The 12,300-nt window shown below is 40.0% G+C and overlaps 1 long non-coding RNA gene across 1 annotated transcript in view; it reads right to left on the bottom strand.

The window, feature by feature from the left end:
• Window positions 1-2,401: 2,401 nt before the first annotated feature.
• The window catches only part of LOC138441458 (uncharacterized), a 55,269-nt gene continuing 45,370 nt past the window's right edge, over window positions 2,402-12,300 (bottom strand). The window contains exon 3 of the long non-coding RNA XR_011257350.1: window positions 2,402-2,527. This is a non-coding gene — a long non-coding RNA (uncharacterized lncRNA). The remainder of the gene's footprint in view (window positions 2,528-12,300) is intronic.

The raw sequence follows: 12,300 nt of genomic DNA, 5'->3' as shown, positions 1-12,300 counted from the left end.
TAAGCCTTCAGATGATATCCAAACAATGACTGATGCCTTAGTTGTAACCTTGTAAGAGACCCTGAAGCTGTATACCCAGATAAGCTATGCCTGGATTCCTAAGCCACAGAAATGCAAGATAATAGATGTTCACTGCTTCAAGTTTTAGAGCAATGTGATACACAGCAACAGGTAACTAATATTCCCTCACAGTGTAGAAATCCAAAATATTCCCCAGCACTTCTGTGAATCACAGACTGCTTATATTTTCATGTTCCCCCTGGATTTGAATTCTAGGTTTAGTTTAAGAACCGTCTCATGTTCCACCTACACTACCCCTAATCCATACTCCTTCAATCTAGCCATGACTCTCAGACTCTTATTTATTTCCATGTTTGCAGAGAGCAGGTAAAACAGGCTAACCAAAAAGCTTAAAAGGACAAAATAAGGAAGGAAAAGTCCCTAGTTGGCTTCGAAAAGCTTTAAAATATTTCTACAGATCTAGAAGACCATACATAAACACAGACCTGTGGGCATGCTAAAAGACCTGAGAGCATCCTAACTTCGCATCTCTGGCTAACACTGAGGCTCTGTTCAAGCAGAAAGTGAAGTCTGTACACTCAGGAAAGCTATGCCTGGCAGTTGTGCACTGCTGGTTCAGCAATGAACATGTGCCCCAACACAAACACAGAGCCCCTCAGCAAAGCCTGGGAGATGTAGCAGTCCCAGAAGTTTAAGGAAACCACTTCCCATCAGGAAATTTAAACTGTTCTCTAGAAAATATCTATATTTAACACAAAAGAAGGCAGTAATAGAGGAACAGAGAAATGAAAAAATATAAGCTGTATGGGAAACAGCAAAGTCACAGGCATAAATTCCACCTTCTTGGTGATTAACACTCCAATTAAAAGGCAGAGCTTGGCAAAATGGACTTTTTAAAATGATCCAACTATACACCGTCTATAAGATTCAAAAACACAAATAGGTTGAAAGTAAAAGTATTGGAAAAGAAATACCAAGCAAAAAGAGAGAGCTGAAATGGCTATAATAATATCAGACAAAATAGACCTTAAGACAAAAATTATTACTAGAGACAAAATTTCTAAATTAATGAAGAATATATAACAGTTATAAAAATGTGTATACCTAATGACAAAATCCCAAAATACACAAAGGAAAAAACAACAGAATTGAAAAGAGAATAGACAATTTGAAAGAGACTCAGCAGACACATCAACCAAAAGCAATGCATGTACCTGAACTGGGTCCTGATTCAAATAAATTGTAAATACACACACACACACTGTAAGAAAATCAGGGAAATGTGAATACAATGAATATTCGATGATATTCAAGAATTGCTGTTCAAGGAGATCAAACCAGTCAATCCTAAAGGAAATCAACCCTGAATATTCACTGGGAGGACTGATGCTGAAGCTCGAATACTTTATATGATGTATGCAGCCTGGAGGGAGGAGGTGAAATATGAGGACTAGATCAAATAAGATTACTCATGAATGAATAACTGAATAATTAACATTGCTGGGTAGAGGGTCCATGGCAGCTCATTTTGTTATTCTTTCTTCTTATGTATATATTCAAAAGGTTCCATAATAGAAAGCTTAAAAAGGCAGAACAAAGCTACCTGACTGCACATTCTGAGAAGCACTAGAACCAAAAAGATTACTATTTGTTGTTATTGTTCTTGTTGTTGTTCTTGTTGTTTAGTCACTAAGTTGTGTTTGATTCTTTTGCTACCCCCATGGACTACAGCCCGCCAGGCTCCTCTGTCCATGGGACTTCCCAGGCAAGAATACTGGAGTGGGTTGCCATTTCCTTCTCCAGGGGATCTTTCTGACCCAGGGATTGAACCCACATCTCCTGCATTGGCTGGCGGATTCTTTATCACTGAGCCACCAGAGAAGCCCTTACTATTTGTACATCTACTCAAAAAGCATTTGATGAGCATTTACTATGGGTAGGTCATTGGGATAAACATGTTCTCAAGCAGGTACAGATAAAAATTAATTATAAACAAAGACCGGAAAGGTGTTTTAAGGGAGACCCAAATGCAGGGCTTCATGGGGTTCGTAAGGGAGAGATTATTATTGATGGAGAACAAGGGCAAGCTTGAAATCACAGAATATTCAAGTAGGAAGAATCTTCATCATAACCATCTTATTTACATCTGAAAAATCTGAATTCCAGAGAGAGGAAGTTGATTTGCCCAGTTACCACAGCAACATTCAATAAAGCTGGGATTTATTTGTTCGGTAGCTAACATTCATTGACAGCTTATTATGTCCCGGCGCCTTGCTTAGAATTTCACAGATATTATTTCATTTAATCCTCACAATGTATTGCATTATTATCCCATTTTACAGAGAAGAAAACAGAGGTTCAGAAAGGTTAAGTGACTCACCCAAGTGGACACAGCCAGGAAGTGGCAGAAACAGGTCCCAAGGTAGGTTGTCTCCAGCTCCTTCTCTCCTCTTCCTATCCTGGGATTTAACCCAGAGGTCCTTCCATCACTCAGTGCTGGGTTCTGCTGTAATAGGATAGGGAGAGAACAACAGATGTTTCAGGCAGAGGAAATGGAGGAGATATAACTAACACTAATACTTTGTTCTACAGGGCTTTCTAGGACTGACAAATGAACACCTCAAGAGAAGAACCCTATCACGTTAATAATTATATGTCGCTAAACAATGGTTGCATTGTATAAATGCACAAAATTTGCTCCTGTGACCATTTTCCATACAGTGCTCTCTGACCACTTGCTCTGGTTTTCTGCACTTGTCAAACAAAGCCCATTTATCTTAGCCCTGCAGAGGGTCATCGAGCCTCCTCTGGCAGTCTTTCCCCACCCCAGATGAACTGCAGCGTGGAAGGCTCCAGGGGCCAAGCTCTCACCCACCATTCAGCTCTATCCTCCTCCCAGAGGGGCTAGGTGACAGCATGGAAATCTGGGCTCTCATCCTTAATAGCACTAGCACAGCTCACCAAGTGACCTTGAGTAAGTCATTCAACCTGGACCTGTTTCCCCATACCTTTCACATTAAAAGGTTCAAACCACATGAGCTTTAAAAATGTACACTTTCCATAAAATATTGAATCACTATGCTGTATACCTGAAAGGAAATGTAATATTTTAAGTCAACTATATTTGAGCTTTTTTTTAAAGGCACATTCTTCTCTGACAAGGCATAATTCCTTGAAATCAGGGAGTGAGAAAAAGACACTTAAAAAAAAAGTTATTGGGGTTTCCCTGGTGGCTCAGTGGTAAAGAATCCTTCTGCCAATGTGGGAGACGTGGGTTCAATTCCTGATCGGAGAAGATCCCACCTGCCTTGAAGCAGCTAAGCCCAGTGCCACAACTACTAAGCCGGTCCTCTAGAGCCTGCTAGCTGCAAAGTGCTGAACCTAATGACCCTGAAGCCTGTGCTCCACAACAAGAGAAGCCACTGCAATGAGGAGCCCATGCACCTCAACTCGAGAGTAGCCCCCACTTGCCACAGCTAGAGAAAAGCCCACACACAACAAAGACCCAGCATAGTAAAAAAAATTAGATAACAGAACAAAAAAAATTTACAAACCAAAGATAAAATTATAAATCATATACATAGCATATATGATAAAATAAATATAAATATGCTTATTCACCATATGGTGTTAAGGGTACAGCATTTTATGCCACTATTGGACTCAAAATATCAGACAAATTGGGCTCTGTAGCCCAGCTGTGCAAGCACCGAGTCTGTCCATGCTAATGCTCAATCACTGTTGTGTCTGACTCTTTAAGACCCTATGGACTGTAGCTTGCCAGGCTCCTCTGCCCATGGGATTCTCCAGGTAAGACTACTGGAGTGGGTTGTCATTTCCTTCTCCAAGGGATATTTCCCACCCAGGGATTGTACCCACATGTTCTGCATTGACAGGCATATTCTTTACCACTGAGCCACTTGGGAAGTCCACTGGGCATGTTATTTTCTTGATTATAATAATAACAATAATAATAGTTAATAGTCATTAAATACTGTCTAGATGTTACAAACTCAACAGTCTGAGGTTCTCTTTGGGGAAAATCATTTAAGCCTCAGTTACCACATCTATAAGAATGAATAGAAGCATACCATAATATAGTAGCAATAACATTACAGATATCAGCAAAGGTTTTTTAAATTGTATTACTGAACAAAATTTGAGCTTGCTAAGAACAATTACTCCATCATCCTCCAGGCTAATGCAATATTAGCCACCTACTGTGAGAAAAAATATATATATTCAACTATTTGTCTTTAGTTTTCTTGAAAACTATTTTTAAATGTCATCTTGTATCTTTAGGGTTGTAAATTCCTATAGCAGTAATAGTAATAAATGTATTATCTCCTTACCTTTCCCATTATTATTCCAAAAATAACAAATTCAGGCAGCTCATCATAAAATGCCACAAAAACAAATGAAAAAGAAAAACATTTGTGAGAGAGGTATACCCTGTTGAAAAAGCTAGAGCCAAAAACTGAAGAATTTAAAACCATGTGTATAACAATTAGATATTCAGTTGCTCTCACTAGGCTATCAAGTATTGAGACTATTTTCACTATCACATGACTAAGCTCTCTCAACTGGATTTTATGATTTTTAGTGATTCAAACTATAGAATCAAAAGAGTGCTCAGAGATCAATCAGTTCAGTTCCCTTCTAGTTCCATTCCTATGTTCAGGAAAGAAAAATGAGAGCCAAAAAAAACCAATCAAGCAGTCAATCAACTATTAGCTGCTCCACACTTACTATCATTTGCTAGCCTCTCTCTAGGTTCTTGGGATGCCTCATCAACGAAAGAACACTAAAAAGAATCCCCGCCCTCACGACACACACTGTGGCAGACACAAATGACTTGTCCAGACAACACTTCAGACCAGGAGCAAGACTAGGCTCCCGTACACCTAGACTCGGGCTAGAACTTTACACCCAGTGACCAGATACCTTGTTTCACAGCAAAATTTGAATGACATCTGTGGTTAGGATTATTCTTCCTATATTTTGCTCAAAATGCCTCTAAAACTTTCCTTCAATTCCATCTGTTTGGCAGAGATATAAATTTCTGATTGCCAGGTCAATTTGGGTTGACTACAGCATGCTTCAACAAATCTAGTAAAACTAGACACTATACTGTCACAGACTATATTATGTCCTGTGGCAAGAATAATGTTGAAAAGTTCACAAAGTTTTCTGGAATCTTTTAGGAGATAGCACACATGCTAGGCATTTGCATATTGCCCTATGCCTTCATTATAGTATTTCTCACTTTATATTATAAGTGCTTATTTTGTCTCCCTCTCTAAACTGCAAGCTCCATGATGGGGCAGGGGCTTCTATATGCTCCATTGGATTGATATCTAGCCCTAAGTCTGAATGCATGATTGGCACTTAATCCATAGTTATGGGGGAATGAATGAGTGATCCATTTTCCCTCTCAAGCTTCTCAGTGACCCTTGGAAGTGAACAGATATTACTACTACATTTTACTGGCCTCAGAACTAAGACTCAGAAAGTCCAGGTCATATTTCAAACGTCACATAGATGGTCATTAAAAAACATGACCTCCTGACAATTATTGCAGTGACTATATGTTTCTTATAGACTAGAACCTCCTGTTTTTTATTTTCTGAGCTCTTTACAGAGTTGGTCACCATATCTGGCCCCTAAGGAGGCAGTAATAAACCTAACCATTAAAAATTACTATTGATGAAACAGACTTTAAGTCAAAAACTCTCATATGAGACTTAGAAGGACATTATGTAATGATAAGAGGATAAATACACTGGGAAGATATAACAATAACATGTGCCTAACATCAGAGCACTTAAATATATGAAGCAAAACTTGACAAAACTGAAGGGTGAAACAGACAGCAATACAATAATAGGAACTTCAATACTTCACTTTAAATAATGAATATCCATACGAAAGATCAATAAGGAAACAGAGGACTTGGACACATCATAGATGAAGTAGGTCTAAAAGACATACAGAACATTCTATCCAACAGCAGCAGAATATATATTCTTCTCAAGTGTACACAGAACTTTCTCCAGGATAGGCCACATATTAGGTCATAAAATAAGCCTTAACAAATTTAAGATTAAAGTCATACTAAGTATCTTTTCTGATCACAATAGAATAAATCTGGAAGAACCATAAATTCCTAGAAACCTACAACCTACCAAGACTACTATGAAAAAAAATAGAAAGTCTGAAAAGGCCTGTAGCAAAAATGGAGACTGACACAGTAGAAGGATTATAGTTCATGACCAAGTGGGATTTATCACTGGGATACAAGAATAGGTCAACACACAAAAATCAACTAATTGATACACCACATTAAATAAAGGATAAAATCACATGATCACCTCAATAGATACAGAAAAAGCATTTGACAAAATTCAATACTCATTCATGATTTAAAAAAAAAACCTCAATAAACTAGTAATGGAAAGAAAGCACCTCAACAAAATAAAGGCCATATATGAAAAACCCACGGAGGAAAAGGAGTAGGTCAAGGCTGTATATTGTAACCCTGCTTATTGAACTTATATGCAGAGTACATCATGAGAAACGCTGGGCTGGAAGAAGCACAAGCTGGAATCAAGATTGCCAGGAGAAATATCAATAACCTCAGATATGCAGATGACACCACCCTTATGGCAGAAAGTGAAGAGGAACTAAAGAGTCTCTTGATGAAAGTGAAAGAGGAGAGTGAAAAAGTTGGCTTAAAGCTCAACATTCAGAAAATGAAGATCATGGCATCCGGTCCCATCACTTCATGGGAAAATAGATGGGGAAACAGTGGAAATAGTGTCAGACTTTATTTTGGGGGGCTCCAAAATCACTGCAGATGGTAACTGCAGCCATGAAATTAAAGACACTTACTCCTTGGAAGGAAAGTTATGACCAACCTAGAAAGCATATTCAAAAGTAGAGACATTACTTTGCCAACAAAGGTCCGTCTAGTCAAGGCTATGGTTTTTCCAGTGGTCATGTATGGATGTGAGAGTTGGACTGTGAAGAAAGTCGAGCACCAAAGAATTGATGCTTTTGAACTGTGGTGGTAGAGAAGACTCTTGAGAGTCCCTTGGACTGCAAGGAGATCCAACCAGTCCATTCTGAAGGAGATCAGCCCTGGGATTTCTTTGGAAGGAATGATGCTGAACCTGAAACTCCAGTACTTTGGCCACCTCATGCGAAGAGTTGACTCATTGGAAAAGACTGATGCTGGGAGGGATTGGGGGCAGGAGGAGAAGGGGACAACAGAGGATGAGATGCCTGGATGGCATCATGGACTTGATGGACGTGAGTCTGAGTGAACTCCAGGAATTGGTGATGGACAGGGAGGTCTGGTGTGCTGCAGTTCATGGGGTCGCAAAGAGTCAGACATGACTGAGTGACTGAACTGAACTGAACTGAACTGAACATCATTATAAAAGTGGAAAACTAAAATCTTTTCCTTGATGATCAGAAACAAGGCAAGGATGCCCACTCTCTCAAAAAATTAGTTAAAGAAAGACAAATACTGCATAATTCCACAGGCATGATGTATCTAAAATAGTCAAACTCATAAAACCAGAGTGGAATGATGGTTGTCAGGGGAGAGTGGAAAATGAGAAGTTACTAATCAACAGGCATACAGTTTTAGTCAAGCAAGATGTGAAAATTCTAGATATCTGATGTATTAACAACTGTACCTATAGTCAGCAGAACTGTACTGTATATTTAAACATTTGTTAAGGGGTTAGATCTCAAGTAAAGTGCTCTTACTACAATAAAATTTTAAATTTTTAAAGAAGCATTATTATTATCATTAAGAAGAAATAAAAAAATTTTTTTTAAAGAAAGGAGCTTCAGAATCAGAAGGTATTCAAATCCCAACCCTGCTAGTAACTAGCTGAGGGATCTTGGGTAGGCTTCTTCACACACTATTCATCTTACAAAAAGAACATCATAGTTCCTATCTCCAGGGAGGCTGGAATAAAAGAGAGAGTGCATGTAGAGGTCAACAAAATACTGGCATTTCCCATGTAGGACCTTAAGGCCAATTCCCCCTCCCCAGATTCACAGAAACGGCAAAGGCTTTAAGAAGGAACCATGTGAGAAGGGAGGAGGGAAGGGGGTTCAGGATGGAAGACACATGTACACCCATGGCTGATTCATGTCAATGTAAGGCAAAAACCACTATAATACTGCAAAGTAATTAGGCTCCAATTAAAATAAGTTAATTAAATTTTTAAAAAAGAAGGGACCATGGCTTCTTCAAACCTGCTTATGTTGTACAGATGTACCAAACCAGGGAGTTGTAAGAGTCAGATGCTCACAGATTGGTACCCACCTAGACAGAAGGCATTCATAATTCCACTCAAAGTCCCTGAAAGTCTTCTTCCCAGCTTCTGCTCAACTCAAACTCAGCTTGTCAACTCCTACAGGTTCCTACAGCTTCATTCAGTTTGGACAGTATTTCCTGATGGCTTGTGTATAAAAAATTCTAAATGCTTTGAATCTTCAGTTGGCATATGAACAAAGGAAGTACTTTTTGCTCAAACTAAAACCTTTGCAGAAACAAGCGAGAGGCTGAGGTAGGAGAGCAGCCTGGCAATCAGCACAGGCCAAGTAAACAGCCTAACACTATTAATAGAACTATGTGAACAATGGGAGACAGCATAACTCTCCCAAATGCCCCCAAACAAAGCCCCAATCCAACAGCATCACAGACAGGCATGGCAGCAGGCTGGAAAATGCTGCCTACAGATCAATCCCCAATCTTTGTTCTGTTTCCCAAATCATTCAGCACACAGACATTTGCTACATTGGACCTTGTGATATGAAAGTCACTATTGAAGAGTTTTGAAAATATATGAGTGTAATTTATTTGCCGGGAGCCACCACGGGAGATCCCACCCATGACAAGGTCATGTGGAAGAGAACTGTTAAGCAAGGCTTCAGAACTCAATGGGCTCCCTAGGCTTTCTCGAACATCTACCCCAAAACCAGAATCTGTCTGTTTTACTATTTCATGACTTTCACCAACTCCTCTGACATTAACAGGGGGCTATTTTTGACCACCTTTCTCTGGAGAAAATCAACTTAGGGCTATAGCTAATAAGTCTCCTGGACATGAGAGGAATATTTCCAATCAAAACCCCCTCTGTTAGCATTAGAGCTTGCTTGGCAGGTATATCCCGACTCTTGCAGCTATGCATATGATTATTTACATCCTCCCAACTGTGAGAGGCATGGAAAGCCTAAAACATTGGGCCTTTGAAAGAGTTAAAAGTTATTAGAATAGTGCTAGGCATAGGATTTCATTATTGGGCCAATGCTTGTTGCTAAGTTCCCATATTTCTTATCCACTGTGCGCCTGGGAGTGCATTAGTTACATAGTTGGAAAGTAAGAAAAACAAGTGTAGCCTTGAAATTAACCACATCAGACTTTTGAGCTAATTGGTTCTTTCTTGTAACTCACTGCACCTTTGCTTTGTGAGAATGTAACCCTGTTTAATACTTTTTGAGGCTGACATAGATTAGAAATATAAGAAAAAACATTTCAAGGGAAAATAAGTTTTTTGGTTGAACAGCCTTTATCAAAAGAGGGTCATAAAATGTTCACAGGCCTCCAAGGCCAGAAGATAATGTACACGATATTGTTTATGGGAAAGGTTTGCAGAAAAAATCCTGGTTTCAATAAAGACAAAACAGATGTAATGTTTGGGCTGACTCTGTATGACTTTGCATCTTTCATTTCCCTCTATGTATAAGACAAGGTATAAAAGTACCTTTTAATAATAAAGCTATTGGGCCTCGCTTGAAGAAACACCCCGTGTTTCTCTTTTTCCTTTTTTTCTCTCTTACTTTCTTTTTTAGGCTGATCCCTTGGAGCACAGAGGCTCCCTGCATTCACTTATCTGCCCAGGTTTCTAAGACCTGAATGGGAAGACGCTCTGCGTCTTCACTCCCTTGGGAGACTGGGAAGGCACCTGTGGCCTCCGTGAACAGGGCAAACTTCTTGTCTCGAAGTTTTATTGGCTTTCTATGTAAACCAAGGAATATCAGCCTCTTTCTCTCCTCTATTTTCTTATCTACAATATTCTTTCCTTGTCTCTCTCTAAATCATCTGCCGTTTTTCCTTCAGGTTCCCCTGGATCCTGCGGGGGCTGGACCTCGGCATTTATTGTAGTTTATGACCTCTCCAAGGGAAAAGCTTGGAGCTGCTCTTCAAAATGCAACATTTTTTTTAAACCTTGATTCACTCAGGAAACATTTACTGGGTACTCCTATGTGTTAGATGCTAACCTAGATAGATCCTGGGGATCTGACTGCAGCAAACAGAAATGGTTCTGGCCCTCAGGGAAACTATGTTCCAATGGCACCGAAAGACAAAAGCAACTAGACAAAAATAAATGAATAAATACCAAGTGCAATAAGCTCTACAAAGGAAGCAAATAAGGAGCTGACATGGGGAATAATACTAAACTCTGAGGAAAGAGGTAACATTTTAGCTGACACTCAAACAACAAGGAAAGAAAGTCATGAAAAGAGATGCGGAATTGTATTATCCCATTTTTAAAGAATGTCCAGAAAGGTAAAAATATAGACACAGAAAGATTCAGTTTAGTTTAGTTCAGTTCAGTTCAGTCGCTCAGTCGTGTCTGACTCTTTGAGACCCCATGAATTGCAGCACGCCAGGCCTCCCTGTCCATCACCAACTCCCCGAGTTCACTCAAACTCACGTCCATCGAGTCAGTAATGTCATCCAGCCATCTCATCCTCGGCCGTCCCCTTCTCCTCTGCCCCCAATCCCTCCCAGCATCACAGTCTTTTCCAATGAGTCAACTCTTCGCATGAGGTGGCCAAAGTACTGGAGTTTCAGGTTCAGCATCATTCCTTCCAAAGAAATCCCAGGGCTGATCTCCTTCAGAATGGACTGGTTGGATCTCCTTGCAGTCCAAGGGACTCTCAAGAGTCTTCTCCAACACCACAGTTCAAAAGCATCAATTCTTCGGCGCTCAGCTTTCTTCACATTCCAACTTTCACATCCACACATGACCACTGGAAAAACCATAGCCTTGACTAGATGGGCATTTGTTGGCAAAGTAATGTCTCTACTTTTGAATATGCTTTCTAGGTTGGTCATAACTTTTCTTCCAAGGAGTAAGCGTCTTTTAATTTCATGGCTGAAATCACCATCTGAAATGATTTTGGAATGCAAAAAAATAAAGTCTGACACTGTTTCCACTGTTTCCCCATCTATTTCCCATGAACTGATGGGACCAGATGCCATGATCTTTGTTTTCTGAATGTTGAGCTTTAAGCCAAATTTTTCACTCTCCTCTTTCACTTTCAAGAGGCTTTTTAGTTCCTCTTCACTTTCTGCCATAGGGTGGTGTCATCTGCATATCTGAGGTTATTGATATTTCTCCCAGCAATCTTGATTCCAGCTTGTGATTCTTCCAGCCCAGCATTTCTCATGATGTACTCTGCATAGAAGTTAAATAAGCAGGGTGACAATATACAGCCTTGATGTACTCCTTTTCCTATTTGGAACCAGTCTGTTGTTCCATGTCCAGTTCTAACTGTTGCCTCCTGACCTGCATATAGGTTTCTCAAGATGCAGGTCAGGTGGTCTGATATTCCCATCTCTTTCAGAATTTTCCACAGTTTATTGTGATCCACACAGTCATAGGCTTTGGCATAGTCAATAAAGCAGAAATAGATGTTTTTCTGGAACTCTCTTGCTTTTTCCATGATCCAGCGGATGTTGGCAATTTGATCTCTGGTTCCTCTGCCTTTTCTAAAACCAGCATGAACATCTGGAAGTTCACGGTTCATGTATTGCTGGAGCCTGGCTTGGAGCATTTTGAGCATTACTTTACTAGAAAGTACATTAGTGGTTGCCTAAAGGAAATCGGCCCTGGGTGTTCATTGAAGGGACTGATGTTGAAGCTGAAACTCCAATACTTTGGCCACCTGATGCAGAGAGATGACTCATTTGAAAAGACCCTGATGCTGGGAAAGATTGAGGGCAGGAGGAGAAGGGGACAACAGAAGATGAGATGGTTGGATGGCATCACTGACACAGTGGACATGGGTTTGCGTGGACTCCGCGAGTTGGTGATGGACAGGGAGGCCTGGTGTGCTGCGGTTCATGGTGTCACAAAGAGTCGGACATGACTGAGTGACTGAACTGAACTGAGTGGGGTGGGTGTGAATGGGGAGTGAGTATAAATAGGCATGAGTATAAATAGGTTTCTTTTTGAGGTGATGGAAATG

The sequence above is a fragment of the Ovis canadensis genome, chromosome 5, assembly GCF_042477335.2.
Source record: "Ovis canadensis isolate MfBH-ARS-UI-01 breed Bighorn chromosome 5, ARS-UI_OviCan_v2, whole genome shotgun sequence".
NCBI classification, from domain to species: domain Eukaryota; kingdom Metazoa; phylum Chordata; class Mammalia; order Artiodactyla; family Bovidae; genus Ovis; species Ovis canadensis.
This window is presented reverse-complemented; position numbering and strand designations above follow the sequence as displayed.